Here is a 10,946-nt window from a genome sequence, read left to right on the forward strand (position 1 = left end):
GTAATAACTAGACAAAAGCCAAGCGAGCCCGCACAAGAGGGCTCGCGTCGTCACACCTTGACCGACTGATGAAAACACATATACATAAAAATAAAAAAAATAACTATGTTAAAGCACAAATCAATAGGCGTGATAGTTTTTCCGTAAAGTGTACCACAAAATGTAAAGGTTGTGACTTGTGGGATGTACTAGGGCCTAGGGCTCGCTTCAGTCGCCCTGATGTACAGTCTGCCAAGAAAGAGTAGACGCAGTACAAAATTTTCTAAACGAAATCACGCTCAAAAGGTGTTTTTTTCTCTTTGTATTTCCATAGATAACGTTTATAATAAATATCATATACACTTTAAATATTATCACCTTGCACCTTTTTATATATCGATTATTGTTTTCATATTTTTATGTGATTTCAAAATTGTGTACAGCGGCTACCTATTCTTTTTTGACAAGCTATACCAATTTATAATAGAATATCATAGAGCTATACTGAAATTATTTCTGTTAATCATAAAAATATGACGACCTTTCACAAAAAAAATATGGAGAAGGTCCACGCTACATATTTGGTCAGGTAAGTAAAAGTGCTTACTTGTACTTGTAGAAGCGAGCTAGGGAGATTCTAAGAAGTACGTGATGTTAGCGACAACAAGCAGCTAAGGGAGGATGACATCAGCTGCAGTCTGCTACAGCTGGCCAGCTGCAAAGTAAATAGACGTAAAATTTTCTTTTTTTTTTTTAATTCGCAGAAGTAAAATATTTAAACTCCTCCAGGATATAATATCTAGGTATCTACAGCTACAAAGTAAAAAGACGTAAGATTTTCTTATTTTGTACAATTCAGAGAAGTCTTATACAGTGTGTAACAAAAATAAGTGATAATACTTTAGGCTGTGTACGTGTTCCTTGTAGAGAGTTCACTGTGAAAGTAGCAGCGCTGAAAGACGAACATTTTTTTTCAGTTTTATATGGGCAAGGGCCCGAGCGTCACGAGTTTCTCCATACAAAAGTGAAAAAAAATAATTGGTCTTTCAGCACTGCTACTTTCACAGTGAACTCTCTACAAGGAACACGTACACACCCTAAAGTATTATCACTTATTTTTGTTACACCCTGTACTTATATATAAAACTCAAAGGTGACTGACTGACTGATTGACATAGTGATCTATCAACGCACAGCCCAAACCACTGGACGGATCGGGCTGAAATTTGGCATGCAGGTAGATGTTATGACGTGGGCATCCGCTAAGAAAGGATTTTGATAAATTCCAACCCCAAGGGGTTCAAATAGGGGATGAAAGTTTGGATATAATAATACTTCTTAACGCGAGCGAAGCCGCGGGCAAAAGCTCGTAAAATATAAAGCCCCCCATATAGATACGGGGGTTTTTAAAAGTGAAACTTTACTGACTTTATGGTAATAGCTAGGTATTCTGCTGTTACCATAAAGTCGCTGTCGGAAAAGTATGGCAAGGTGATTTTCGTGAATGGCTACTCGACGATGATTAGCTACGCAAAAATTAGCCTGGTACAGATGGTTCAATTTTTTTATTAAAATTAACGTATTCGCGTCGGTATGGCGGGCTGTAAGCCGCACCCGACATGTATGGCATTACGCTTTCGCCTACTTATTTCTTTTCGGCTATCTGAAAATACAAGCATTTTTGTGGAACAAATCGTTCGACACTCGTTATTTATCCGACACGTTCGATTAATGCCCACGCGTTTGGGCTGCCAGTGCGAGCGCTATAACCATCATTTTCCTTTTTGCCTTTACGTAATTATACCCCTGTAAAACCGCGATACTGGTACAAATGACCAAAAATTTTGTGTCAGTATCTCCAGGCCTAATAGGTATGAGTCCCGTGTATAGAGTTCACTGTAAAAGTGGTAACGCTGAAAAAGCATTTTTTTCAGTTTTGTAAGGGAAAACTCGTGAGTTGTGACACTAGGGCGCTTACCCATACAAATCACAAAAAAAAGGTCTTTCAGCGCTGCTACTTTCACAGTGAGCTCTCTACAGTCTACAAGGAACACATATACACTTACACACCCTATAAAAGTATTAAATCACTTAGTTTTGTTACACACTGTATATAATTAGGTTACTTCTCTGCTCTATAACCGGATCCAATCGTTCATAGTTCAAGGTCAAAAGTTGATAGTATTTACAATATTATGTTCACATGCGTCGCTCTCGACTCCGGAGGTCGTGGGTTCGAATCCCGCGTTGGAAACATGTTATTTCCAAGTTTGGTTAGGACAATGCAGGCTGATCACCTGATTGTCTGACAAGTAAGATGATCCATGCGTCGGATGGGCATGTAAAAAGTCGGTCCTGCGCCTGATCTCTCGCCAGTCGTGTCGGTCTTCCGTCCCACTGGGTTATGAGAGTAAAGGAATAGAGAGTGCTCTTGTGTACTGCGCACACACTTGGGCACTATAAAATTACTCCTGCGTACCTGGTCTGGTTTCAATGAAACCGGCCACCGTCACCGAAACCGGTGTGGGGAGTATTATTATTATTATTATATTATTATGTTCACATAATTATTATGAATTTTTTTTCAAAAAGGACATTTTCTCCACCAATTATTTACGCAATCGATGCCTTGATTGTTAACAATTTTCCCATACAAGTTTCTTACACCCACCCTTTTATTGCAAAGTCAAGCTTGTTAAATCACTCAGAAAATATGCCCCCCGAGGGGCCACGTGGCCGCTAACGAGTGGGGCCGTTTGGGTCCGGGTGGGGCCAGGGCAGGCCGTACGGGAGGCCTCTAATTGAAGCACTTTTCTTTGTTCTCAATAATATAAAGGAGCGTGGCCGCATGCTACCGGTTGAATTGAAATAAATATGTTTGTTGATGGGTGACAGACGTTTTTTAAAACTCTCCAGTCCCCACCAATTTCACCCTTAAAAAGTTCAGAATAGACTTTTAATTGTTCACTCATTAGGAGGGAATGGATACTGATATGAAAGAAGTTCTACAAGTGTTTAAGGTGGAAAAGATGTGGCAACTTAGGTCATTTTCTAATGCCTGCCTGCCTGAGGCTTGCAAAAAAGTATTGCATTTTTCCGTTTTTACGTGTTCTTCTAAAACGAAAATAGTAAGAGGGACCTCCGGAACCCTCAATTGGTAGCTTTAACAAGTAAAAAAAGTCTCCCCAACCTGGAGCGATCGCAAATTAGTTAAATTAGTGACGAAATGGCGCGCGCCCCGCCCCTCATTATTACAATTTACAAGTCTAAAATCTGTTTTAATTACACAAATATTATTTGTTTTTTATAGTATCTTTTGTTATATTTCCTGGGAAAATATGTTACTTCCCAACTAGCAAAATTTGGTTATATAAGTTTCGAGACAACGTTTTGGTTATAACTTGAGGTCAGGCCTTTTTGGTTATACATTCGTATTAACCTTTATATGACGCGAAATAGGCGCAAAATATATAACTTTTATTTGCATAGCGATCATGTCATGGTCGTTTTAGTGACTAAATATTCGTATAGCAGTCGTAAAGTGATTAATTGTATAACCGTTTCGTCGTATTGGGATCCAGTAGACGTGGTATACGAGTAAACATTGGGAAGAGTCATCAGCATTACCTTTTTGCGGATACTAATTGTTTTACAGTTCTGTTGAAGTAAGGTAAAAGAAAAAGTAGCCATCGTGTTGGTAAAAGTTTGTCTGCCATATTTATTATTAAATGAATGCTATTGACTATAATGTATTTGGTGTTAGTCGGTAACAGTATCTACTTTTCTAAGGGAAATTAAATTTCTCGACGATTGTATATACGTTTTTTAACAAATATTTAACGCCCCCTTCGAATAATTGCAAAATAATATTTATGAATTTAATTTAATCTCAGATTACCTGTTATTTTACAATTACACGATTTTAGGTAATGATGATGACTTGTATATGATGTCTCATGACTATAAGTCGCTTAACTTACCATTTATCCATCTGCCTGTCTTCAGGAGCTGTATCTCAAGAATCGCTATAGCTCGACTTATGAAATGTTCACAGATTTTGTATTTTTGTTGCCGCTAGTAGGAAAAATAATAAAAACAAAATATTATTTATATATTTTTAGGACCTAGCGTCGTCGCGTCTTAGCGTGATAAAATATAGCATATACCCTTCCGCGATAAATGGGCTATCAAACACTGAAAGAATTTTTCAAATCGGATCAGTAGTTCCTGAGATTAGCCCGTTCAAACAAACAAACTAACTAACAAACTCTTCAGCTTTATAATATTAGTAATAGGTCGTATAAAGTAGGTACATGAAATATTCCCAAATTTTCTTTTATATTCGTTATTCAATAATAAAATTAAAATAAAGTGAATATTTAAGGGTGTTCCCATAAGAAAAACAATTTTTGGCCAACTTTTGCTCTATACTATACGATATGGATTCGTGCGCGAGTTCGAATCGCACTTGGCCGATTATTTCTTGGCCGAAGTCGTAAAAGAGAAACATGAAAATATCATAAAATAACTAGAATGTTTTATAACAGTAAGTTTTAAAAGTATTTTAAAATCATTACTTAAGTAAGTTATTTAAGTTCTCAAAATATGAATATTAGGCTTATAACCATTTCATAATAGTCATATAAAGAGAGTCAAAAATCATGTAAGAAACGTTTATTTAAAGATGTATTTTATAACAGTTAAATATATGGACTTTACATGATAGCCATGTAGAAACCTTATTACTGTTAAAGAGTATCTAGTGTTATGGTCGGCATTACAACCAGGTTATGATTGTTATATAAATTAATTTTATACAACATCAAATATGTATTTTAAAGGTCACAGCTGCGATATTTATACGTGGGAGAGCCATGCTTCGGAAAGAGTGGGCCGGCTCGACCGGATAAATACCACGTTCTCACAGAAAACCGGCGTGAAACAGCGCTTGCGCTGTGTTTCGCCGAGTGAGTGAGTTTACCGGAGGCCCAATCCCCTACCCTATTCCCTTTCCTACCCTCCCCTATTCCCTTCCCTACCCTACCCTCCCCTATTACCCTATTCCCTCTTAAAAGGCCGGCAACGCACATGCAGCTCTTCTGATGCTGCGAGTGTCCATGGGCGACGGAAGTTGCTTTCCATCAGGTGACCCGTTTGCTCGTTTGCCCCCTTAGTTCATAAAAAAAAATATATTATAGGATAGTCATATAATTTGGTCATGTTAACGATTACAGGACTAAATTAAATGACTAAACTCTTATACGACATATTGTTCGTTTAATATATTGTTACACGATGTTGGAGACTTTAATTACCACTGTACGATTTCTATACGACTAAATGTCATTTAGGCTTTTTGTTAAAGGACTAATTTGCTAGTTGGGTTATTGCGCTTTTCCGAAGGAGTTTAAGTCTATGTAGAAATATATGTAGAAAATGTGCATGTCTGGAAGAAACCGATGTTAGCAGTAGGTATTAGAGCACCTGGGAGAGCCATGCTTCGGCACGAATGGGCCGGCTCGACCGGAGAAATACCACGTTCTCACAGAAAACCGGCGTGAAACAGCGCTTGCGCTGTGTTTCGCCGAGTGAGTGAGTTTACCGGAGGCCCAATCCCCTACCCTATTCCCTTCCCTTCCCTACCCTCCCCTATTACCCTATTCCCTCTTAAAAGGCCAGCAACGCACTTGCAGCTCTTCTGGTACTGCGAGTGTCCATGGGCGACGGATTTGCCCCCTTATTTCATTTTAAAAAACCTGTAGGTACAGAAGCTGTTAATTTTAAGTTATTTCCTATCTAATATTTTTTTATAATATTTTTTATATCATTTTGTAGTTTTTGTTACTTAACAGCTATTAAACCATTGAAAGTCAGTTTTCGTGGAAAGAGGAACTATTTATATCTAGAGATATACTTACCCCGCTAGTCTATATCTATACTAATATTATAATCTATACTAATATTATAATTCTGCAGAGTTTGTTTGTTTGTTTGAACGCGCTAATCTCAGGAACTACTGGTCCGATTTGAAAAATTCTTTTACTGTTGGATAGCCCATTGATTGAGAAAGGCTATAGGCTACATTTTATCTCGTTAAGACTAATAGGAGCAAAGAAATATAGGAAAATGTCGAAAAAACGGGGGAAATTGTATGAAAGGGTTTATTTGAACGCGCTAATCTCAGGAACTACTGGTCTGATTTGAAAAATTCTTTCAGTGTTAGATAGCCCATTGATTGAGGAAAGCTATAAGTTATATTTTATTACGCTAAGACTAATAGTAGCGAATAAATAGAGGGAAATGTGGAAAAAACGGGGGAAATTATATGAAAGGGCTTATTTGAACGCACTAATCTCAGGAACTACTGGTCCGATTTGAAAAATTCTTTTACTGTTGGATAGCCCATTAATTGAAAAAGGCTATAAGCTACATTTTATCACGCTAAGACTAATAGGAGCGAAGAAATAGAGGAAAATGTCGAAAAAACGGGGGAAATTGTATGAAAGGGTTTATTTGAACGCGCTAATCTCAGGAACTACTGATCCGATTTGAAAAATTCTTTGAGTGTTAGATAGCCCATTGATTGAGGAAGGCTATAAGCTACATTTTATCACGCTAAGACTAATAGGAGCGAAGAAATAGAGGAAAATGTCGAAAAAACGGGGGAAATTGTATGAAAGGGTTTATTTGAACGCGCTAATCTCAGGAACTACTGATCCGATTTGAAAAATTCTTTGAGTGTTAGATAGCCCATTGATTGAGGAAGACTATAAGCTACATTTTATTACGCTAAGACTAATAGTAGCGAATAAATAGAGGGAAATGTGGAAAAAACGGGGGAAATTATATGAAAGGGTTTATTTGAACGCGCTAATCTCAGGAACTACTGATCCGATTTGAAAAATTCTTTCAGTGTTAGATAGCCCATTGATTGAGAAAGACTATAAGCTACATTTTATTACGCTAAGACTAATAGGAGCGAAGAAATAGAGGAAAATGTCGAAAAAACGGGGGAAATCGCATGAAAGGGTTTATTTGAACGCGCTAATCTCAGGAACTACTGGTCCGATTTGAAAAATTCTTTTACTGTTAGATAGCCCATTAATTGAGAAAGGCTATAGGCTACATTTTATCACGCTAAGACTAATAAGAGCGAAGAAATAGAGGAAATAGTTGAAAAAACGGGGGAAATTGTATGAAAGGGTTTATTTGAACGCGCTAATCTCAGGAAATACTGGTCCGATTTGAAAAATTCTTTTACTGTTGGATAGCCCATTTATCGAGAAAGGCTATAGGCTATATTTTATCTCGCTAAGACTAATAGGAGCTAAGAAATAGAGGACAATATGGAAAAAACGTGGGAAATTATATGAAAGGGTTTATTTGAACGCGCTAATCTCAGGAACAACTGTTGGATAGCCCATTGATTGAGGAAGGCTATAGGCTACATTTTATCATGCTAAGACTAATAGGAGCGAATAATTAGAGGAAAATGTCGAATAAACGGGATAAATTATTTGAAATGGCTTATTTGAACGCGCTAATCTCAAGAACTACTGGTCGATTTGAAAAATTCTTTCAGTGTTAGATAACACATTGATTGAGGAAGGCTATAAGCTATATTTTATCTCATTAAGACTAATAGGAGCAAAGAAATAGAGGAAAATGTGGAAAAAACGGAGGAAAATTATTACTGGAGCAATTTTTATGTTATTTGGCAAACATGAAGAATAGACCACGTTAAGGAACAAAGGCTACTTTATGTGGAAAAATGTACGGTTGCGTGAAATTCCTAAATTACGCAAGCAAAGCCGCGCGAAAAATCTGTATATAATAAAATCGTAGGAAAGTCAATTCTGGATATTGAATATTTTTGTACAATAAATAATACTTGGGATGTGATCTACTATGCTAACGCGGACGAAGTCGCGGGCAACAGCTAGTAATATTATATAAGTCAATGCCTTATGAAGGCCTTACAGAAAATTGATTTATCGTTTTATAATTGCTTTTCATCATTGGACGTTGCACCTGAAACCCCTCTTGTATCATCTCATCCGTGCCGAAGCATGGCTCTCCCACGTCGTAGTGTCCGCACCTTCATACATCTTCGTACTGATTATATTTTAAAGCTTTTCATCAAACTATCGGCCGACTGAAAGTCTACAGTCTGCGGGGGCTCTTAAATTAACTGCAGAATCCTCTTAAAGTTGGTATCGTCTGGTATTCGTAGCACGGCAATTCCTTCAAGAACAATTACCTTACCACGGTGCCAGAGTCTATTTGTGTGAACCAATCCAATCTATTATTATTAATTATTATTGATCGAATTATTCTTGAATGATATCATTGATTTCCAGGAATTGTATTGTCTTTGTTGTATTCGTGATTCACTTTGGTCTTACGTCAAGGAGTCTCTAATGCTTGCACGGCGCAACCAAATGGCCGGTAAACACTCCAAAAATGGGGAGCGTAGGTATATTTAGGGGGGGGGGGGGGGAGAGTTCTTGAAAATATTTACTACTAGATGTTGCGTGCGGCTTCGCCCGCGTAATTTAGGAATGTCACGGAAACCGTACATATTTCCGCAAAAAAAAGAAACTTATGTCCTTTCACGTGATCTATTCTTCATTATGTGCCAAATAACATAAAAATTGCTCCAGTAGTTTCTTAAGATAATAAGCAATTAAGCAACCTATACTATATACTATATAATATTATAAAGCGGAAGAGTTTGTTTGTTTGTTTGTTTGAACGCGCTAATCTCAGGAACTACTGGTCCGATTTAAAAAATCTATACTAATATTATAATTCTGCAGAGTTTGTTTGTTTGTTTGTTTGAACGCGCTAATCTCAGGAACTACTGGTCCGAATTGAAAAATTCTTTCAGTGTTAGATAGCCCATTGATATAGAAAAACTAATAGGAGCGAAGAAATAGAGAAAATTGTAAAAAAAAAACGGGGGAAATTATTTGAACGGGCTTATCTCACGAACTACTGGAGCAATTTTTCTGTTATTTGGCACAGATAAGAAGAAGACCACGTGAAGGATCAGAGGCTATTTTTGTAGACTAATTTGTCTATGAAATATCTAATTTACGCGGGCGAAGCTGCGTGGAACGTCTAGTTTTAAATAATTTCCTCCGTTTTTTCCACATTTTCCTCTTCTTCGCTCCTATTATCCTTGCCGTAATAAAATATAGTCTATAGCCTTTCTCGATAAATGGACTATCTAACACTGAAAGAAATTTTCAAATTGGACATGTAGTCCCTAAAATTAGCGCGTTTAAATAATTTCCCCCGTTTTTTCCACACTTTCCTCTATTTCTTCGCTCCTATTAGTCTAAGCGTAATAAAAATAACTTATAGCCTTCCGAGATAAAATATGGGCTTGCTATCTAGCCTCGCAGTTTGGACCATAGCATAGTAGAGACTGCAATAGAATTCACAAGTTTAAAAGAAATACAGGGATGAAGATATTATGGTATCTTTTAATGAAGATCTTGACTTGGTTTCACAATTTTTTTTGCCAGTCAGTTTTATAGTTAATCGTGGATTAAATATCATATTGTGGTCTCTATCGTAGCTATAGACGCTGAGCATTCGTATATACTAACCCAAAAAAATATGTATTGTGTTATGAATGCAACTTTATGTTCTTTATGCCGTGGCCGCACATGCGTCTATCGTATGAAGCTTCGTACTATAAGACGATACCATTGGACGATACACGCAGATCGTCCAATGGAATCGTTTTAAGCACGAAGCCATGGAGGTATTACACTACATATTAATCTGTGCACGAAGCACTACGCCCGGGCATTAGATGATTTAGAACAAGACTGCATTCAACAAAAAAAAATTGCGGGTTAGGACACTAATGCACTGTTTGCCTTAACCGAGACTGGTAAAAGTAGGCCTGCTAAAAATAACAATCATGAACAGCCCATCATGAAAACGATTATTAGCTTCACCCGTCAATCGTCACTCACGGGTCTTAGTTCGGATTTAGAAAATACCACTCTGCAAATACCCATTGCTATTAAAACCAGTAATATAAAAAAATCAGATCTAAAAATAATTCCTAAAAACTTGTATCTATTGGTTCGGGCGTGGCCAATCAGCGCTCGCCCCCTTGGAGGCGGGAAGAGGCAAACGTCAAAATATGCAAATGACGTTTCTTTTTTTTTAAACCAGTTCCAACGTTTGTTTATGGCGGGCTCGGCTCGGAAATGGTTATTTAATTCCAACGACGATCATTTTTACGGTCTACGGCTTTTTATGCTTCCTTAATATTTGTCATTTCTGATCCTGCGATGGTTTTCAATGTCACCTCACCTTTGTTAGACTAGCTGCTTACTCTATAACTACTGCAAATGCAATATAATATTTGGTTCATCAAATATGCTTTCGAATAAGAATTATTAAGAATGTAATTAAATAAAAATTGGAGCTGAGACTTTATAACAATATAACCTAAGTCCTAACTCATCCAAAGCCAGGATATATAAATAGATAATAGGTATTATGTAGATTGTACTGCCAATCTTTGAAAAGTATCTCTAACTACATTCGAACCTATGAGACGACTTAATTATGACTTTATTAAATATTTAATTTTGTGACTCATCTCGTGGCTGGGACCGTAAATCGTAATATGACCGAAAATATAAATAATAAATGCCTATTTTGAAAAGAGTTTGTTCAAGTTACGTCTTAACAAATTATTAATACCAAAACTCTACCCGCGAGCTCAATGTCACCGAAGCTTTTTACCAAAATATATAAACTACGAGTATGTAAGGTAAATCAGCAGTTAAATTATTATTATGTGTGTTTAAATATTAAAGCCTAGTCACGCATTATCGCTCACCTCAGAGTGCCTCAGACCTGGATCACCCCTCCCTCCCTAATCCCTCTGGAAGAGGGAACGGGACGAAAGCTCCGCACGTCAGTCACCCGCCGAC

The sequence above is a fragment of the Aricia agestis genome, chromosome 3 (genome assembly GCF_905147365.1).
Source record: "Aricia agestis chromosome 3, ilAriAges1.1, whole genome shotgun sequence".
NCBI classification, from domain to species: Eukaryota; Metazoa; Arthropoda; class Insecta; order Lepidoptera; family Lycaenidae; genus Aricia; species Aricia agestis.